Source organism: Chiloscyllium plagiosum, unplaced genomic scaffold, assembly GCF_037043375.1.
Source record: "Chiloscyllium plagiosum isolate Xiang-an unplaced genomic scaffold, Cpla_swu_hap1 HiC_scaffold_49, whole genome shotgun sequence".
Taxonomy (NCBI): Eukaryota; Metazoa; Chordata; class Chondrichthyes; order Orectolobiformes; family Hemiscylliidae; genus Chiloscyllium; species Chiloscyllium plagiosum.
The window spans coordinates 19,988,440-20,009,569 of NW_028270187.1; the positions used below are offsets into that span (position 1 = coordinate 19,988,440).

The 21,130-nt window shown below is 35.9% G+C and overlaps 1 long non-coding RNA gene across 2 annotated transcripts in view; it reads left to right on the plus strand.

Annotated features, from left to right (window-relative positions):
• Positions 1–20,780, plus strand: part of LOC148135645 (uncharacterized) — a 78,614-nt gene extending 57,834 nt beyond the window's left edge. The window contains exons 10-15 of one of the 2 annotated variants that reach the window (XR_015755313.1): positions 7,642–7,711; positions 8,889–8,932; positions 11,331–11,379; positions 12,557–12,622; positions 14,288–14,370; positions 18,951–20,780. This is a non-coding gene — a long non-coding RNA (uncharacterized LOC148135645). The remainder of the gene's footprint in view (positions 1–7,641; positions 7,712–8,888; positions 8,933–11,330; positions 11,380–12,556; positions 12,623–14,287; positions 14,371–18,950) is intronic. The other variant, XR_015755316.1, reaches the window with a different exon arrangement.
• Positions 20,781–21,130: the final 350 nt, after the last annotated feature.

Consider the following 21,130-nt stretch of genomic DNA (forward strand, 5'->3'; position numbering starts at 1 on the left):
CATCAACACATAAGCCTCTTTGTTCTCCTTAACAAGAGATGCAATTTCTGTAGGAAACCATGGTTTACAAACTCTGTCTGTGCCAGTTGGTTCACCCCATTTTCCAAAGAGAACAATTCAAGATTTTCCAACCTCTCCCAATCCAGACAACATCCTGGCAAATCTGTTTCCACCTTCCCAAAAGCCTTCACATTTTACCTGTAATGTGGTGATCAAAACGGCACACAATAACCCAAAGGTGGCGTGATTATAGTTTTATATTCACTCCCCTGACAAAAGAAGCCAAGCCTGCCATTCACCTCCTTCACCACTTTCAGGGACCTTTCAGCTTGCAGCTGAAGATCCCTCTGTATATCAGTGATGCTCAGGGCCCTTCCGTTTATTGTATACATTCCTCTTGCTATGTGTCTTCCAAAACGCATCACCTCACACTTGTCTGAGTTAAAATATATCTGCAATTTCTCCACAAAACTTTCTGACTCATCTCTTTCTTGCTGTATCCTGTCATCATTCTTCACGATTCACAACTTCAACAGTTTGTGCTATCTACAAACTTGCTAATTGAGTCGTTTGCATTTTCAAACTTTTCATTTATATACATTACAAATAACAGATGTCTCAGTTCTGATTCTTGTGGAACAGCACTAGCCATAGACCTCCAGCCAGCAACATGCCACTACACAAGTGTTGCTGGAGGAAATATCAAAAAGGAGCCTTGAGTTCTGCGTTGAGCAGCATGACCAACGTTTATTCAGAGCTCCTTACTAATACATGATGGGAGAGGTCCCTCTCTGGGTCCCCCAGATAAGTCCAGCATTTTGATGTGTTCACTTCATATGTTCCAGTAATATTTTCCCCCTGACCTGAACTCCATGGTTTGGAATGTCAGCTCGGATATTTCTGTGTTCCCTTTCACAGTCTCGGATTCTCTCAGCTCATGCAGCTGCTTTGCCTGTTCTTTCACAAATGGTTTAACCCTATCCTTGTCATTGCACATCTCCAGCCTCCCACTACCACATGTCTCTGGCCCTCTCACTACCATACCCTGTGGCATCTGCATCGTCCATACAGTCACTAGTTCAAAGGGGGACAGCCCCGTCCCCTTTGCTGGGGTTGTCCTCAGTTTCATTAAGCTGGTGGGGATTACCCTAACCCATCGCTGTCAAGTCTCTGAGAGAGCCTTAGTCAGACTAGCTTTCAGTGCCTGCGTCATTCTTTCTACCGTCCCAGAGCTCTGTGGGTGGTATGGGGGGTGGGATTTCTGTTCAGTACCAAACAGGGCACATAGATCTTTAGCTATGTTCCCTATAACATTTGTCTCTTGGTCAGAATCTGCAGGGGAATGCTTCCATCCACTGAGTAAACCTATTAATTAAAACCCAGTAGGGCTTCCTTCCCTGGGATTGGGATGGGTGTGTGTGTAAAATCCACCTGTAACTGTTCCCATGGGCCCCTGGGTCCCTGCTGCTGCCTCCATTTTATCCTGATTGCTTTCCCTGACTCATACTGTGAACAGACTACACACCTTCGACAAAACCTTGCTGTATTTCTCCCTGTTCCAGGCAAGGATTGGAGTGGATCAGCCCATTACATGTTTTTAATAATGTTTGTCTTATACAGTGTAGGGGCACTGCTGGATCATCCAGACTCTGTCGTGTCCTATTACTGCCCCACCCTTTTCCAATTCCTGTTTCTCCTGTTGTGGGACTGTTTCTGGGAATATCTTTTAACCTCCTCTCTCACTTCTGTAGCTACACCCATTGCCATCTCCTCAAATGTCTGCACTGTTTCAGTCAGTATTTCACTTATAAGATTATTAAAGGATTGGACACTCTGGAGACAGGAAGCATGATTCCGCTGATGGGTGAGTCCTGAACCAGAGGAAACAGTTTAAAAATAACGTTTAGGCCACTTAGAACAGAGTTGAGGAGAAACTCCTTCTCCCAGAGAGTGGTGGGTGTATGGAATGCACTGCCCAAGAAGGCTGTGGGGGCCAGGTCTCTGGATACATTCAAGAAAGAGATGGATAGAGCTATTAAGGATAGTGGGATCAAGGTGATGAGGCAGGAACAGGATACTGATTGAGGATGATCAGCCATGATCATAATGATTGGTGGTGCTGGCTCGAAGGGCAGAAGGGCCTACTCCTGCGCCTATTGTCTATTCACCTGCCTTACCCATATACTCACTGCCCTGATGGTGTGAGGTTTCTACTTTCCTGTGAGCTATAATCTTCATTACTGCTGCTTCACTGGTAAGGTTAGCTGCTTCCACAAACTCTCTGACCTGTTCTTCATGCTCTATGTGGCCCCCAGACAAGGTGATGTACCCTCACTGAGCCCATGCCATCACTTGGTCATGAGCTATACCAAAGACATGCTGTCTGTCTGTGTCTATGCTGACTCCCTGACCCCTGGCTAATGTCCCTGCTTCTGTCAGGGCTCGTGATAGTTCTGCCATTTCTGGGTAATTCTCCACAAAAGTCCTCCAATAATTAAACAATCCTAAAGTTTGCCTTATCCCGTTCACGGTTTGCAGGTGGATAGTTTTGAAATCATGGTCTTTCGTTCCACTGGGATTGTCCCCCTCCTTTGCTGATTTGATTTCCCTGATGTGATGTCCCAGGTACATCTCTCCCTAACTTCCCACGCTCTCTGGGTTAATTTTAAGCCCGGCCTGCCTGACCTGACCCAACGAAATGTGTAATATGTGTATTTTCTCTCCAACTGACATATTGAGGTGTTGGTAAGATTAAATTGACGAACTCCATCAGCCATGTATCGGAGGGATATACTGGAATATTATGGGATCCCAGAGGTAACTGGATCCAGGTCTACTGCTTTCCTCAGACAGTAAACACTAGCTTATTCTGCCGTTCCAGGTCCACAGGATCCCATTCACAATATCAAGGGCTGAGTCTGTATCCTGTTGCAATTTTAATCCATTAAATACAGTGGTGTGGTTCACTACTGTAGGATACTCTTTAGTGGCGGATTTGCCGAGGGAGATATAATCAATAGTGAGGTGGGATGAGCCTTTCGGCTTCTGTTAGTTAGTCTGGGATACTGTTGATGAGAAAGTTGAGCAATGTAAGAGTCGATTATCTTTGATAATAAAAAGAGGCAGAGATTGCAGCTCCGATATCCACAGGCATCCACCCTCACTACTACTGATGCTCAGTAGCAGCAGTGCCAATCAAGCAGGCTGCTTTATTCCAGATGGTATCAAGTTTCTTGAGTGTTGTTAGGGCTGCACTCATCCAGCCAAGTGGGGAGTATTACATCACACTCCTGACTTGTGCCTGTTAGCGTTTGGACAGGATTTCAGGAGCCAGGAGTTGCATTACTCTTGTAGCCACAGTGTTTATGTGGTGAGACCAATTCAGTTCCTGATCAATGATTATCCACAGGATAATGTTGATAGTGGGTGTTCAGTCATGGTAACATCATCGAATGTCAAGGGATGGTGGTTAGGTTATGTGTTATACATGATAGCCTGCATTTGTGTGGCATGTATGTTACTTGCCTCCTGTAAGCCCAAGCCTGGATATTGTCCAGATATTTTTGTAGTTGGACTTGGACTGCTTCAGTACCTGAGGAGTCAATTATTTATTAACATTAAATAGTCTTGAGATTATGCAAATTCCTTTTTCTATAAAATGTCATGGACTGTATCTTGTGGTCACTCTCATATTCACTTTCACTATCTTTTTATTTTCTTCTTAATTCTGACACAAATATTTGAACATCGATCAGAATAAAATTACGTAAATTAAAAACACATGTTTCTGCAAGTAAACTAATTGAATGAAAACATTACTTCTGCATTGTCTGCATTTTGACAAAAAATAAATTCTTTTCAATAACTATTGAATGGCTCATTTATTGTCCTCATCCCATAAATCTAGGTATTGTTCATGATATAGAAGTTGGTATCAGCATTGACATTAGCAAATTTGCTGATGATACAAAGCTAGGTGGCAGGGTGAAATGTGATGAGGATGTTAGGAAATTGTAGGGTGACCTGGACAAGTTTGGTGAGTGGGCAGATGCATGGCAGATGCAGTTTAATGTGGATAAATATATGGTTATCCACTTTGGTGGCAAGAACAGGAAGGCAGATTACTACCTCAATGGAATCAATTTAGGTAAAGGGGCAGTACAGAAAGATCTGGGTGTTCTTGTACACTAGTCAATGAAGGCAAGCATGCAAGTACAGCAGGTAGTGAAGAAGGCTAGTAACATGCTGGCCTTCATAACAAGAGGAATTGAGTATAGAAGCGAAGAGGTGCTGCTGCAGCTGTATAGGGCCCTGGTGAGACCACAGCTGGAGGACTGCGTGCAGTTCTGGTCTCCAAATCTGAGGAAAGACATTCTGGCTATTGTGGGAGTGCAGCGTAGGTTCACGAGGTTAATTCCTGGAATGGCGAGATTACCTTACACTGAAAGACTGAAACGACTGGGCTTGTACACCCTTGAGTTTAGAAGACTGAGTGGGGATCTGATTGAGACGTATAAGATTATGAATGGATTGGACACTCTGGCAGCAGGAAACAAGTTTCCGCTGATGGGTGAGTGCCGAACCAGAGGACATAGCTTAAACATATGGGGTAGACCATTTAGGACAGAGATGAGGAGAAAGTTCTTCACCCAGAGAGTGGTGGCTGTGTGGAATGCTCTGTCCCAGAGGGCAGTGGAGGCCCAGTCTTTGGATTCATTTAAGACAGAGTTGGATAGTGCTCTCAAAGATAGTGGAATCAAGGGTAATGGAGATAAGGCAGGAACAGGATACTGATTAAGAATGATCAGCCATGATCATATTGAATGGCGGTGCAGGCTCGAAGGGCTGAATTACCTACTCCTGCACCTATTGTCTATTGTCTATTGTATTATAGTTCAGTCTTCAGTTTACCAATATTAATGTACGAATAATTAACATCAGAGCAAAGTGATTTTAAAATATTGAGTCAATTTATTTGTTCAGAATACAACATTTATTAGGAATTCATTATCCTTATAATAATTGCAGAATAATTTGTTTGTCTTTCTAACATGTATCGTCAGATCCATATATTATTTTTATCCATATTTTAATTTAATCCATTGCAACAATGCTATTGTTTTCAGGTCAACTAACCCACAGTGGAACCAATCATTTTGCATCCAACATTCTTTGCAAACTGACTTTTGCTCATTTGAATAATCACATTAACCTCAGCATTATGAATTCAGAGAACTATAACTACTTTTCACTGCAATAATTCCTGTTCATGTCTGCACATTGCACAGTCATGCAGCAAAATTAAATTTCTCCTTTTTCTAAGTGTACTGATAGATTTTCGAAAATCTAAGTGTTGTTAATATCTAATTATTGTTCAGTTCAGTAGAGGATATAAATCTCTAATAATGGCTCAGTACATGAAGTAATGTGAAGATATTGCAATGTACAAACTCACAATGATTGTGAATATCATTTCTTTTATTTTAACCATGGAAACACAGTTGAATTGATTTAATTATATTTCACTTCAATGCTCACATTCATTGTATTTCTAATCACAATAAGAGCGAACTATTTCATGCGAAAAAATTATTTAAAATTCATGTCACTTTTTTATGGACACCAATCACATTGAAGTTTGAATTGTTGAATGCTAGACCGATACAGCACAGAAACAGGCCAATCAGCCTTATTTGCTATTCTGGCCAGGTTTCCTAAACTAAACTAGTCCCATTTCCCTGTGTTTGTCCCATATCCCTCTGGACGTTTTCTATCCAATAAACTGTCCAACAGTCTTTTAGACGTTGCAATTGTACCAGCCAATGCCCTTCCTCTCATAGCTCATCCCAATATGTGAAACACACTGTGTGGAAAAGTTGCCCCTCAGACCCCTTTTAAATCTTACCCCTCACCTTAAATATTATTTACACCGTAGAATCTTTAAGACTGCAAAGTTATTAAAAGTTGAGAGGTATTTAGAAGCAGCGTAATAACATTCGTACTTTAATCAGTGATGTTAAGCAAATAAATTCAAGATGTTGTGATCATTATAATGAACAACAGTTACAAGTTGAGACAATGTTGGTTGAAAAGCAATTCAATAGACACTTAGATATTTTCTAATCAACACTGAGGTGTTTTGACACATCTCTGTTGAAGGTGGGAATTGAACCCATGGCTCCTGGTCTACTAGTACACACATTACCAGAGTCCTCCATAATATTCCCATGCAGGAAGGTCAGGACTATAATCACATACTTACTGTGTTTATTCACAGGGAAAACTGCTCAGATATTTATTGTTATAATTGGATTAAGATTGTATTAGACTGTTCCAGTGTGTAATGGACTGATAAAAAGAATTAGTAATTTCTAATAGTGATGGAATGAAGCAACAATGGTGTTAAATAAACATAAATCTCATGATAATCAAGTAAGTCAAATTGTTTGAAGCAATTATTCATCTGCATAAATTAAATTTAACATGTTTTGTAATGCACATGAATTGGAAATAACGCATTAGTCATTCAATGTGACTACTCAGTGAAAGACAACTTCCCTCATTTTCAAAAAATTGTGATTTCTAAGAATTCAAGATCTATTGTAAAAGCATAGAACAAACATTTGTTAATTCTGGTTTATTTACATAAGGAATACGTGAAATTTAAATAATGCTTAACATGGAAAATACTTAGCTTTTATTGTAATAATTAGAAATGTAGAAATGTTAGATTTGAAGTGAAATACAATCAATACAAGAATGTAAACAAAACTGTGGATGCGGGAAATCACAAACAACATCAGTAATTGCTGGAAAATAACTCAGCAGGTCTGGCAGCCTCTGTGGAGAGAAATCAGTGTTAATAGTTGGGCCAAGTGACCTTTCTTCAGACTGCACTTTTTCTCACAACCAATTCAATCCAGCTAAGATTCCACACTTAAAATTATTTTTGCTAAGATTAAGAGATTTTAGAGTGCAATATTGCTTGTATTAGTTGATGTACTGAGACATAGTTCCACATCTACAGCTGGAGATATTAGATTTCAACAATGATTACCGGTTAGATTTTGGCAATAATTAGTTTTAAAATAGCTGATAACAAATTTAAGAATGATGAAAAAACCCTTAATGCAATGTAATTGTGCAATATGTTGGAAAAACTGAAATATTGATGTGAAAAATAGTTAGCATCTCTTAATTGATAAGACTGATTAATGATCCTTCCATTAATACGAGAATTCAAATGAAAGAGAATGAGAGAGTTAGAATGATTGTTGGGTGAGAGAACTTTGGTTGATTGCAGGTTTTGACCTGAAAAGAATGTTAATATTTCATTATGATACTGGCTCTAATAAATAATGGATTGAACTAAAATGTAAATCTCATGATAGTGTGATAATTGAAATGACAATTAAATAAAATGTAATGTGAGAACGCAACACTTAAAATGATTCAATATTTTCAAAGCAGTTTGTACTGGATATTCATTAAGATCAGTAAACTCAGAATTAAAATATTGGGTTAATTTTTTTTTTAAAATCACACTTTAGAAGATTATTCAACAGAATTGTTCTGTCATTGAAAAAACCTCATTTCTTCAAGAATTCTGCATTTCCCTAATTTTCTGTCTTTTTTCCACAGGGATCTGTACTGGAAACCTTCTGTTTGCGATACAATTATATAGAAGTGACATAGATTAAAATCTAATTGGGTGAGTTAATAAATTTGCAGATGATATAATGTTCAGTGCAGTTCTGGAAAATGTAGAGGGTTGTCAAATAAATCAGCAGGATAAAGATAAATTGCAGATATGGGCATAGTAATTAAAAGTAAAGTTTAATCCATACAACTGTGAGGTGTTTCACTTTGGAAGCTCAACTGTTAAGGAAAGGTAGATAGTTAATGGCAGGACCCTAACAGCTTTATTATTCAAAGGGACCTTGGCATTCAAGACTATGGCTCCCTGAAAGTGACCATGCAAGTAATTAGGTGGTTAGGAAGGCAAATGGCATACTTGCCTTTATTCGTCAGGGAACTGATTACAAGAGTCAGGATATCATGTTGTAACTTTACAAGACTTTGGTAAAGGCATACTTAAAGTACTGTATTCACTTCTGTTCACCATGTCCCAGGAGGGGTATGGAGGCTTTGGAGAGGGTACAGAGGGCGTTTACCAGGATGCTGCTTGGATTTGGAGAGGCGAGAAAAACTCAGATTGTTTTTTTGTGGAGTGGCGGAGACTGGGGAAAGACTTGATGGAAGTCTGTACAATCATGAGATACATAGATGGGGTTGATGGTCGTAACGTTTTTCCCAGAGTTGAATTATCAAAAACTATGTGACATGCGTTTAAGATTAGGGGGTAAATTCAAGGGGCATGTAAGGGGCAATTTGTTGTGTACACAGGGAGTGGTAGGTGTCTGGAATGAACTTCCAGGGTTGGTGGTGGAAGCAGATACATTAAGGCTCTTTAATGTTCATTTTGATAATTTGGAAGGATATGGACCAAGGGTAGGCAGAATTGATGAGTTTCTTTTGCATAACGTTCAGCACAACGTTATGGGCCAAATGGCCAATTCCTGTGCTGCACGGGTCTTTGAGAGAAAACTAATGTATAACTCATATGATATTTAATCTAATCAATATTTAGACACTGGTGTCAGAAATAGTATCTAAGTAATGAAAATCATTTTATTTAATCAAAATACATCCAAGTGTTATCCATATATTGGGAACAGGATTTTACTTCCAGTCAGCTCAGGAATGTTCAAATATTGTTTATTCTGTGAATATAATTGTGCAGAAGAGTTTCAATAAACATTTAACGCATCATTATTGTGCATTTCAAAACATCACGTACACCAATCCTTATTCTCTTGGTCGAGCAGATGAAGAGATGAAGATCGCCTGATGAAGAGGCAGCACCTTGAAAGTTAGTGCTTCCCAATAAACCAGTTGGACTATAACCTAGTGTCATGTGATTTTTAATTTTGCTCACCCCAGTCCAACTCCGGCATCTCTAAATCATTCTTTCACAAAGGCATTCTCATATTTTTTAAGAAGTAAATATGACTTTAATTAAGAATTTTAACGCGAATATTAATCCCTTCCTGCATAAGCAAAATATCTCAATGTCAATTAAATCAATGCTGACACAATAGGGCACTTACAGCTACACAAATGTCTTCCTGGTCATCTACTTACTGCTCAGGAGAAAAACCGGAGTAAGTATCTTATCGTTCCATAAAACAAGACCCACAATAAACATTTGGTGACCAGTTCCATCCAATAAATGCATTTGATTTCTTACATTTTGAATCAGTGATTGCACACAAAATATTTGGCTAAAACCAATAACCATGCTTTATTACAAATGACCGAGGATGCTACATAAGTAGTCGCTTGCCAATCAAGGTTCCAGTTGAAGTATTGCAAAATAAAATAATTTAATTTCGGCTTAGTACAACTGTAGGTGAAAACATGTTGATTTTAGAACATAGGTCAAAGAACCTAGAAAAATACAGCGCAGTACAGGCCCTTTGGCCCTCGATGTTTCGCTGATCCAAGCCCACCTAACCTACACTAGCCTACTATCCTCCATATGCCTACCAAATGTCCGTTTAAATGCCCATAAAGAGGGAGAGTCCACCACTGCTACTGGCAGGGCATTCCATGAACTCATGACTCGCTGAGTAAAGAATCTACCTCTAACATCTGTCCTATACCTACCACCCTTAGTATAAAGCTATGTCCCCTCGTAATAGCTGACTCCATACGTGGAAAAAGGTTCTCATGGTCAATCCTATCTGAACCCCTAATCATCTTGTACACCTCTATCAAGTCAACCCTAAACCTACGTTTCTCCAATGAAAATAGCTCCAAGTCCCTCAGCCTTTCCTCATACGATCTTCCTACCATACCAGGCAACATCCTGGTAAACCTCCTCTGCACCAGTTCCACATCCTTCCTATGGTATGGCGACCAAAACTGCACACAATACTCCAGATGCGGCCGCACCAGAGTCTTATATAACTGCAACATGACCTCAAGGCTCCGGAACTCAATTTCTTACCAATAAAAGCCAGTGCACCATATGCCTGCTTCACCGCACATTTTACCTGGGATGGCAACTTTCAGAGATCTGTGTACATGGGAACCAAGATCCCTCTGCTCATCCACACTACCAAGTATCTGACCATTAGCCCAGTACCCCATCTTTTTTTTACTCTTACCAAAGTGAATCACCTCACACTTACCTACATTGAACTCTATTTGCCACATTTCTGCCCAGCTCTGCAACTTATCTATATCCCGCTGTAACCTGACACATCCTTCCTCACTGTCAACAACTCCACCGACGTTTGTGTCATCCGCAAACTAAAATTTTGCACATTAAAAACCTTTATCTGCTTATTCAGAGAAAATACTGAAAGATGGCACTGTAAATTTAATTTATTTTGACTTTCTTTCATGAAAACAATAATGTGAATTGCTTCTCATTTTCTTCCTAGTTCTGATACACATGTCAACATATTTACGATATTAACTCTTTGTGAATAATGAAAGATTTTTCTTTGCAAGAACGACATGAAGATGTTCAACGTCCTCTAATTATTGTTGAGCAGAATACTCTTCATAATGGTCTTATTGTCTTAAACAGATGCTTTTAATGACCTTGATTTTATTTCTGACTGGTGTTTTTGTGACTGATGTGTTTTCAAACCATGTGCCACTCATTAGGATTTCTTTCAATTTGCTATAAGAAAAAAACTGCTTTGCATGTTGGTTTCTAATTATTTTTTACTCCCGAGTTATTTGTCGATGTGCAATAATCACAAAATTATGGAAGATCCCTGTATCTTATGTTCACCGCAATATCTACTATCACTATCTACTTATTACCTCTGACGTCTGACATGAATGTCCAAACATTGGTCATGAACAAAGAAAGTTGTAAATTAAAGCTACATCTCATTAAGCAAACCAATGGATGGAAACATGTAATTCTTGTAATCCTGCATTTTTGAACCAAAAACAATTCTGCTGAATAATGACTGAATGACTCATTTTTGTGAATCATAAAGCTAGCTATCATATTATATATCTCAGTTTACCGATCTTAATGATATCCAATCATCATCACAACAAAGTGCTTTTAGAATATTGATTTTTTTTTACATTACAACGTGATTTTCCAGTCACTGCCATGACAATAATTGCACAATTATTGGTGTTAGTCTTTCTAACAAATATAGTGCTATTCGCATTTTAATTGCATCAATTGTTTATTAGTACGAACACTACAGCATAAAAATCAATTTACTGTTCAGGTGAACGATCCCATAATGGAACCAATGACTTCCCATTCGATGCCTCATTGTAAGTATTTGATGATTGCTCATTTGAATGATCGCGGTAATCTCAGCCTGAAGCGTTCAGAGAACTGTAATTACTTTTCATTAGAATAATTCCTGGCCGTTTCTCCACATTGCTCAGTGAAATAATCAACTGAGATTTTTCAGTATTCTGAAATTAAATTATATAACTTTGACAATTCAATTATTGCTATTATCTAATCATTGCTCAATATAGTTCAGGGTATGACTACGAAATTATGGCTCATAAATTAAATAATGTAAAGATTTTGCAGTGGGCATTGTGAATATCAATTTTTATTTTAACCATGGAAACAGTTGAATTGATTTAATTATGTTTAACTTCAATGGTAACATATACTGTATTTATAAACACAATACAAGTTAATCATCTTTCATGGAACAAAATCATTTACATTTTATGACTGTTTGAAGTACAACAAAAGTAACTAACATCTTTATTGTTTCATGAAATAGTCACAGTACATTTTAAACTTTGGGAAGTTGAACATTTCTGAAAAGAAGGGAAGTTGTCTTCAGATGAATAGCCGTATTGAGTGACTAATTCATTTATTTTCCTAATCATTTATGTTGCAAATGCATATTAATTTTCTTTTTATTCTGTGACAAACAGCATTGGACATATGGAACTATTTAATTGATTGAGTTTCGTTCATCAGTGTACACTGATCAAATTATTAGGTTTTTTCTTATCATGAATAATCATGAAATTCATATTTAATTAAAGTCATTATTGCTTTGTTACATTATTACTGTAAATTACTAATTCCTTTTGTCAGTTCATTACACACAGGAAATACGCAATTAATTCCCATTCAAATAATTACAAGAAACATCTCATTAATTTTCATTTGAGTTGCCGCCCTTAAGCATGCGACTATACACCTGCCCTTTCCGGATGGTAACATTATAACGGGTCCTTGTGGAGCTCTGACACAGTCTCTTCGACAAGATCAGGAGGAATGATTTCAATTTCCACTTTCAGCGGAGATGTGTCAGATCAGCTCGGAAATTTCATTAGAAAATATCTGAGTATAGATTGAACTGCTTTTCAAAACATCATTAAATATTCTTCAATCCGTTCTGCATTTCAATCATCAACATATTTTCCATTTATTTTCTTCAGTGCACTAATAAAATGATCCATCTAATTTTGCTAGTTCTACATTCCTTGGAAAAATAGTTGACGATGTTGCAACCTTAAAGTTGGAAGAGTCTACAACATGGTAATAATGATTTGTTTTACTGTTTAAAGGAACCTGTTCAAACGTTTCAAGCACATAAATCCTTATTCTCCGGTATTATAAAGATGAAAATATTAAAAGTCGAAATTTCTCTTCAGCAAAATAACCAAATGCAACTTCATGTTATTCATTGGTCAGCTGATCACCTATATTTATAACTAAACATTGCAATTCATCTAAATACTGGTATGTGCTTTGATCAAATTTATTTTCTAATTATTACTTATTCATGAATTGTCAGGAATTTATTTTTATTTTCCATTCACCCATTCATATTGAATGTAAGATTGATATGCTGTGAAACTATTGGCGTGTTTTCATTTGAACATTTAATTTCTCTCTCTATTTCTCTCTCTCTCTCTCTCTCTCTCTCTCTCTCTCTCTCTCTATCTCTCACTTATCTCACTTCATCCATGATGGCTTCAATGTACTTTGCTAAACTTAAAAGATGTTGTTGACTTTTTTGTAGTATCTTTAGCACTCACTTATCAATTTAATCCAAAATCATATTATCATAGAATCCCTACAGTGTTGAAACAAACCATTTGACCCAACAGTCCACACTGACCATCGAAAGAGTAACCCACCCAGACACTCCCTTACTCTATTACTCGAAATTTCCCCTGACTAATTCACCTAACCTAGGTAAAAACAATGACTGCAGATTCTGGAAACCAGAGTTTAGCTTAGAATGGTGCTGGAAAAGCACAAAGATTCGGGCAGCATCCAAGGAGCAGTAAAATCTACGTTTCGGGCAAAAGCCCTACATCAGAAATACAGGCTGTATTCCTAATGAAGGGCTTTTGCCCGAAATATCGATTTCACTGCTCCTCGGATGCTGCCTGAACTGCTGTGTTTTTCCAGCACCACTCTAACAAAATCTAATGCACCTAACCTGAAACATCCATGCATCATGGGCAATTTAGCATGGCCAACTCACCTCAGCTGCACACTTGTATACTATCACAATGTTATTGAAATCAATGCTCACACAAAGCACAATATATAAAGCCACACAATGGTCTTCATGACCGTCTAATTACTGTTCAGGAAATAATCTGAGTAATTGTCTTATTGTTCCTGAGATTAATCACCACAGTAAGCATCTGGTCATCATTCCCTCCAAAAAGTAGAATGGGTGTCCTCTGAAATTTCTGTTCAGTAATTATCCATGATAATTATTGCTCAAAGCAGTGTTTATTCTTCGTTACGAGTGGCGAATGATTCTAACTGCCATTGGTCTTGATCTTATTATTACTGAGTGCAATAACCACAGGAACCATCTGGTTATTATTCTTGTCAATAAATACAAGAGCTATCCTCTTACTTTTCAGTTCAGTAATTATGCATGATACTTGTTGCTGAAAGTGATATTTATTCTTTTTGACAATTGGCCGAGGACACTGACAGCAAGACATGTTGATAGTCCTGACTTGTTCATGTTTTCAAACAGGATTTTAGGCCATGCATTTCAAAAAGAAGTAACTTGACTTCGTTCAAAATTAAATGTAAACATTTTCAGATATTTCCATTCAAAATGTTTATTTGCTTATTCAGATCAAATTTGAATCTTGCCTCTGTAAAGTGAATTTATTGTGCTTTCCATTCATGGAAATACTCATTAATTGGTCCTCATTTTCATCTTAGATCCGATGGAAATTTGAAATACTGATTACAGTGAAAATTGTATGAATTATACATGAGTGGTCTCTAAAAGAAAATCGCGAAAGGTGAGATAGAATTCTTGAACAGCCTGAATATTTGAATAAAGAAAACATTCCTTCCAAAAAAACAATGTTAAAAATCACGCAACACCAGGGTATAGTCCAACATGTTTATTTGGAAGCACTGGTTTTCTAAGCGGTGCTCCTTCAACCATCTGATGAACGAGCAGCGCTCTGAAAGCTCGTTCTTCAAAATAAACATGTTGGTTAATAACCTACTGGTGTTTGATTTTTAACTTTGTAAAGCCCAGTCCAACACTGGCGCCTCCAAACCATTCCAAAATTAAAACTCTTAAGTCTGTGGTTTAACAATTCAACAATCCTGCAACTAGATTATAATTCTCAGTTTATCTTTCTTCATAAATATTTGATCAATGTCAGTGTAAATTCTTGGAAAACATCAAATCGTTTTGTTTGTTAAAACAAAAACTTTAATTAAAAATTCATTGTTATCACAATATGTGAATGATATTTTAACTCTCCTGTGATGTGAAGAGACCCTTGGACAGAAATTGGATGTTCTAAATTCACCTACAGGCAGAGAAATCGGGTTAAATACAAAATCAATCAAACAGCACCTAGAATCAATCAGCTCCAGGATGAATCAGATTTTCTTACACCTTGACTTCCAGCCAGTGCCTGAGCATTATATACCTCTCTTGGAAATGTCAATAATGAAGGGTTTTATACATCCACATGACCACATGTGGATGTTTGTCAAACAATTATTAATCATTTTACAGATCATGGAAAATATCTCAAAGCTCTTGAAATAAATTAGTCACTGCACATAAAGCCACACGATGGTATTCAAGGCCAACTAATTACTGTTTAGTGCAAAACCTTTTGTCAGTATTGTATTGTTCTCAAGATGAGTAACCACAGCAAACATCACGCTTTCACACCAACCCAAATATATGCAAGAGATGCCTTCTTATAATTTACACACATCTTTCTCACACCATTAAATAGACTTCATTATTTACGACTAAGGATGCTGATAGTAACATGTTTTGAGATGAAGGAATTCCTAAATATAGGCGAGTTTTCTGATAGGTTCCCCCCAGTCATCATGATAAAAATGTAAATACGGCTCAATACATTGTAACAGATACCCATTAAACTTTTTCATATATTCACTCAGAGACAATGTTTAAAAATTTCCTCTATAAATGCTGTTGACTGTTTTTTGCTATGATACCCATGTTCGTTGTCGATTTATTTTCTTTATAATGCTGACACAAATGTCTGAATATTGATGACATGAAAAGTTGCATGGATTATATATTGTATTTCTACAGAAGAAAAGCTAAGATAGCAAGTACAGATTGCAGGAGTATCTGAGAATGTTGAATGATCAACAATGACTCCATATCATTATTTTCTAAAACATCATGCCAGCATTCTAATGTTCAGGTCACTGATACTAATTATTATGTAATCAATATCACAGCAAACCCGTTTCGAAATATTGAATCACTTAATGAATCAGTGTTCTAAAATAGATTACCAATTCATTGTTAGTCCAACAATCACATAGTAATTCAATTTAGGTTTTGTAACAAATATCGTGAGATTCACATTTCAATTTAAATCATTATTTCTTAGTGCAAATTTTACAAAGAAACAAAGTCATTTTATTCCAGGTCAACACAACCACAAACCAAGCAATGATTCCTCATCCAACACTGACAGGAAATATCTGATATCTTCTCATTTAAATGTTCACAGAATTCATTGGATTAATATTCGGCCTTACAAAATGAAGATACGTCTGATTGTTTTAGACTCCAATAATTAATGTTCAATTCTACAAGTTACGGATAGTAATATGACATTTCTAATCATTTTAAGTTAACAGTGACTAGTTTTAACACTAATTGTTACTTATATCTAATATTTAATCATTGATTAAATAAGTAGAGTCGACTTTAAGTGTGGAATTAAGTCTCAGTGACGTAAGCATATTGCAGGGTACTGTTTCCTCATGGTAGCGAATGCTGATTTTTATTTTAGTGCTAAAATCCTTATTGATTTGCTGCTGGAGGGATGGCCCGAGCAGCTTGCCTTGGAATTAAAACACAAAATGTGGAGGAGAGATAAATAAGACTAACAGTCTGTTTCAGTCTTAAATTAAAAAAGAACATTTGTACAATCCTACTCTAAGTCCATTAGTATGCCATTCCAGACAGTGATATTCCAGATAGTTTTAAGAGAATGCCAGCATACAGAAAAATGACCAACCCTGACTTTCATTAATGAAAGAATAATTGTACCAGTGAATGAATAAACATCAACTGCAGGATAGAGCCCAGCTAACTTCCACAGCTGCTATCAGGGAATCAGACAGGTTTGATTGTCAGAAATAGTTACTATTTTAAAGTTGCTTAGAACATTTAAAAAGTTTCTAATTACATATTCTTGAGAATCATAAATAAGGCAGAGTGAAAGGCCCAAAGGATGGCAGCAATTAATTTTGTAATCTGACGAAATAAAATGCACAGAGAGATCCCACGGCCTGGAGATTATAGCACCTGTAAAACATCATGAAGCAATAGGAAGCTCGGGCTATCCATAGCGATATTGATCCAAGGTTAGGTGTTCTACAGGATCGGGTGTCTGTATAAGTGGGGAAGGACTGTAACCACATTGCATGTGGACATTGTAATACAGACTAAAGTGTGTAAAAATACTGCTTTTTACTGTACACGTTACAGTGTGTCATTGACATCCCTTCCAAGATTGGCCTCGGGGGATGATCCCTGCATTAACTGATTGCAGCATGAGTAAACATCTTCCACTTGCCTGAGTTCTGCCTATCTCCTCAGTCTTCATCCCCTGTAAGGGGAAATCACTCCTACAGCTATTGTGACATTTAAATTCAATACAAGCACTTATTATCTGTGAAATTATTACTTGCAGAGCGATATCATTTTCATGTTTTTTATTACTTTTTTTCGTGTGCAAGAAAACAATGTAGGTACATCCGTTTGTTATTTACTTCAACTTATACTAAATTTTAAATTATTGAATATACTACACGTGGGGATGGCGGAGGGAAGAACAATTCTTCAGCTGAAATGTCACATTATTTGACAATTTCCATTTTATAATCATGTGACCTCCAAAATGATATTTATTTTATTTTCATTTTGAGATAGTTTTATTTTCTTCCAATATTAGTTGTCAATGAACAATAATCACACAATTATTAGTCATTTGCTACAAAATTACTTCCTATACGAAATGTCATTAACTCGATGTTTCGTTCACAATAATACTTACTTTCCCAGCCTAATTATTTTCTTCCTAGTTCTCACATTTGTCGAAACATTTATTATGATAAAGTTACATTAATAAAATAGACATGAACCAACCAAAGAAATTGAACTATGTTCAATTGTTGCTGAGATTTTTTTAATTATTAAAGCCACGTTTTATATTTTAATTTTCAGTTTATTAATGTTAATGAATATACAATCGACATCAGAGCAAAGTGCATTCAAAATATTATGTCAATTTATCTATCAGGATTTTAGAAATAATTATCAATTACAATAATTACGCAATACTTTAACTTAGGCTTTACAACAAGTATAATGCGCCTTTAATATCTCCCATATTTTTAGTGTGTGTGCAAAATATTAAAACCTGTTTGATAAGACCAATACACCCACAAAAGTCCAATAATTGCCATTGCAGCATCATTTGTAAATATCTGACTTTTGCTCATTTGAAAAATCACAGTCTTCTCAGCCATTGAAATTCAGAGAACACCAGTTACTTTGCACTGCAATATCTCTCTTCATTTGTGAACATTACTCAGTGGAATAGGAACAGGAGATACCTCATTATTCTTAAATTCATTAATAAAAGTTTTCAAATCGATTTGTTGCCAATACCTAATAATTGTTCATCTCGGTAAGGGGTGTACATGTGAAACTATGTTTGTTATAATAACTAATGCAAGGATATTGTAATGTATAATCTCTAAATCATTCTAAATATTGATTTTCATTTTAAACTTGGAAACACTTTTGAATTGGTTTGATTGGAAATCACTCCAATTGTTAACATTTATTGTGTTTTTTAATCACAATAACAGTTGAATATTTTTCATGTGGAAAATCGTTTCAATCCCCATGAATGTTTTGAACGATACACAAAAAGGGCTGGCATCTCTCTTATTTCATTAAACAACCACAGGAAATGGTGACTTCTTAGAAATCGTACACTTTCAGAAGGAATGAAAGTTGTCTTCAGCTGAATAGGCACATTGACTGATCAACTCATCATTTTGTTCCAATTTACGTGTAGATCAAAATCATTTTAATTTACATTTCAGAAAATGGTAAACTTCTGAACATTTCGAATAATTAAATTCATTTTATTTATAATGCACAGTAATCACACAATTCTATCAAGTTGTCGTACCACAAGTGATTATAATAATTATGTTTAATTAAGACATTTGTTAACTCCCATCATTATTGTGAATTACTGCTAAATTTTCAGTAAATTACAAACAGTATCCAATCATTTAATTCCAATCCAATTCTCATAATAAATATATGATTATTTTTCAGCCCTGCCGAGCCTGGTTGGGAATGTTATGAAGGAATCTAGTGCAACTCTGGTCGTGTCTCTATTACCAGACCCGAGGGTACAAATTTCAATTCAAACCTTGCACAGAGCTGTGACAGAGCAGCTCTGAATGTTGATAAGAAAATATGTAAGAATCGAATGAATTGCCTTTCAATTCGACATTAGATATGTTTTCATTTGTTGTTCATTCCAATAATCACAGTATCTGCTATACATTTTCTTCAGTCCGCTAATAAAAGAATGTATCTATTTCCACTCAATCAATATTCTTTGCAAAACATTTGATAACGTTGCACTCACAAAGACGAAATATGCAAAGTAAAGATATTCCTTATTTTTCATTTGTTCTGAAGAGCTGAGTTCAGACTGCACGTAGTGCTTGATCCTTCAAAGGTATAAATATGAGAAGAAAATCAAGTTCTTCTACAGTTAAATAAACAAATGCTGCTTCCTGCTATATATCAATTTTTAATTATTGATCTGTTTATGAGTTGTCTGAAATTTGTTTTAAGTTTTCCACTCATCTATTTATATTGAATGTAAGATTGAAATGCTGTGAAAATATTGCGAGTTCATTCATTTGAAAATTGAATTTGTATATTTCTCTCTAATCTCGTTTATTGCATAATGACTTAACTGTGTTTTGTTCAGCAAACCTAGTGAATACTAAAATTGCCTAACCTTAAGTAAGGTCTTTCATAGCCAGTTATCAATCTGTTCCTAATTCATGTAAATATCTAAATTTATTGAAATCGATGTTCACACAAAACAGTGCAGATAAAGCGACACAAAGATATTCATCATCAGCTGATTACTATTCAGTGGAATAACCTGAGTTAGTATCTTATTATTCCTAGTACAAATGACAACAGTAAGCATTTATTTACTATTCTATGCAGTTAATGCAATTGATGTGCTATATTTCAGTTCACTCGTTAATGTTGATTTATATTGTTTAAACCAATAATTCTACATTATCACGGATATTGACTGTACTACAACAACGTTGGGAAGCAAATTTTTGTCAATCTAACAATCTTTAAGCTCCTTTTTCGTTGTGTGTGTACAAGAGACAATTCAAATTATAACCATTTTTATTACAAATTGAACAAATACTGCATTTTAAATTTGTGAAATTCCTACGTTTTTTGCAAAAGGGTTAGTCATCACTGTATATGTCTCACTAAAAAACTGCTATATCAAATCATGCGTGCTACAAAATGATTATTGTTTTCATTTCATTGTAAGAAAAGAACTGCTTTGACCATGTTGATTTTTTTGTCATTTCTATTCCAGCATTGTACAAAAATGACAATATTATTACAATCGCGTATATGCCACATGTCATTGACTACATTGTTGTTCAGTTTCAAGCTCACTTTCATGACTTACTAATTCTCTTTCTAATTCTGACACAAATCTATAAACATTGATCATAATATTAATTATATAAATTGATGTAACATATCTCTACAAGGAATCAGGTGGATGGAAATGCACAATTCTTGTATTACGTACATTTTTTACTTAAAAAAAGAAGAATTTTGCTCAATAATCACTGAATGGCTCATTTTTCTTCAATCCATAAAGCAAGGGAGTATGTTTTATTCCTCAGTTTACTGACCTTAATAAATATCCAATCAACATCACAGTAAAGTGCTTTTGAAACATTGAGTCATTTTAATTCTTCAAAAGACAGCATTCATTATCAAGTCATTGCCATTACAATAATGGCACAATTATTTATAAAAAGGTATTTTGAACAAGTATAGAGAGATTCATATTTAGATTTAATCCATTATTTCTGAGCACTAATAGTACAGTATGAAAATGCCTTTATTATTCAAATCACCTACCCATAAACGAACCAATGACTTCCCATACAACGTCATTGCAAATATCTGATGTTTCCTCATTTGAATGATCACGGTAATCTCAAACTTAACATTCAGGAAAATGTAATTACTTTTCACTGAATTAATTCCAGTTCCTTTCCAGACATTGCTCAATCACTTGCAAAAAGAGATTTGTCATTATTCTTTAATGCATTGACAGATTTTCATAATTCAATTGTTGCTAATTCATAATAAAAATAATTATTATTCAATCTGCTAGGTTGCGCAAATGTGGATTTACAGCACAGTACATGAACCACTGTAAA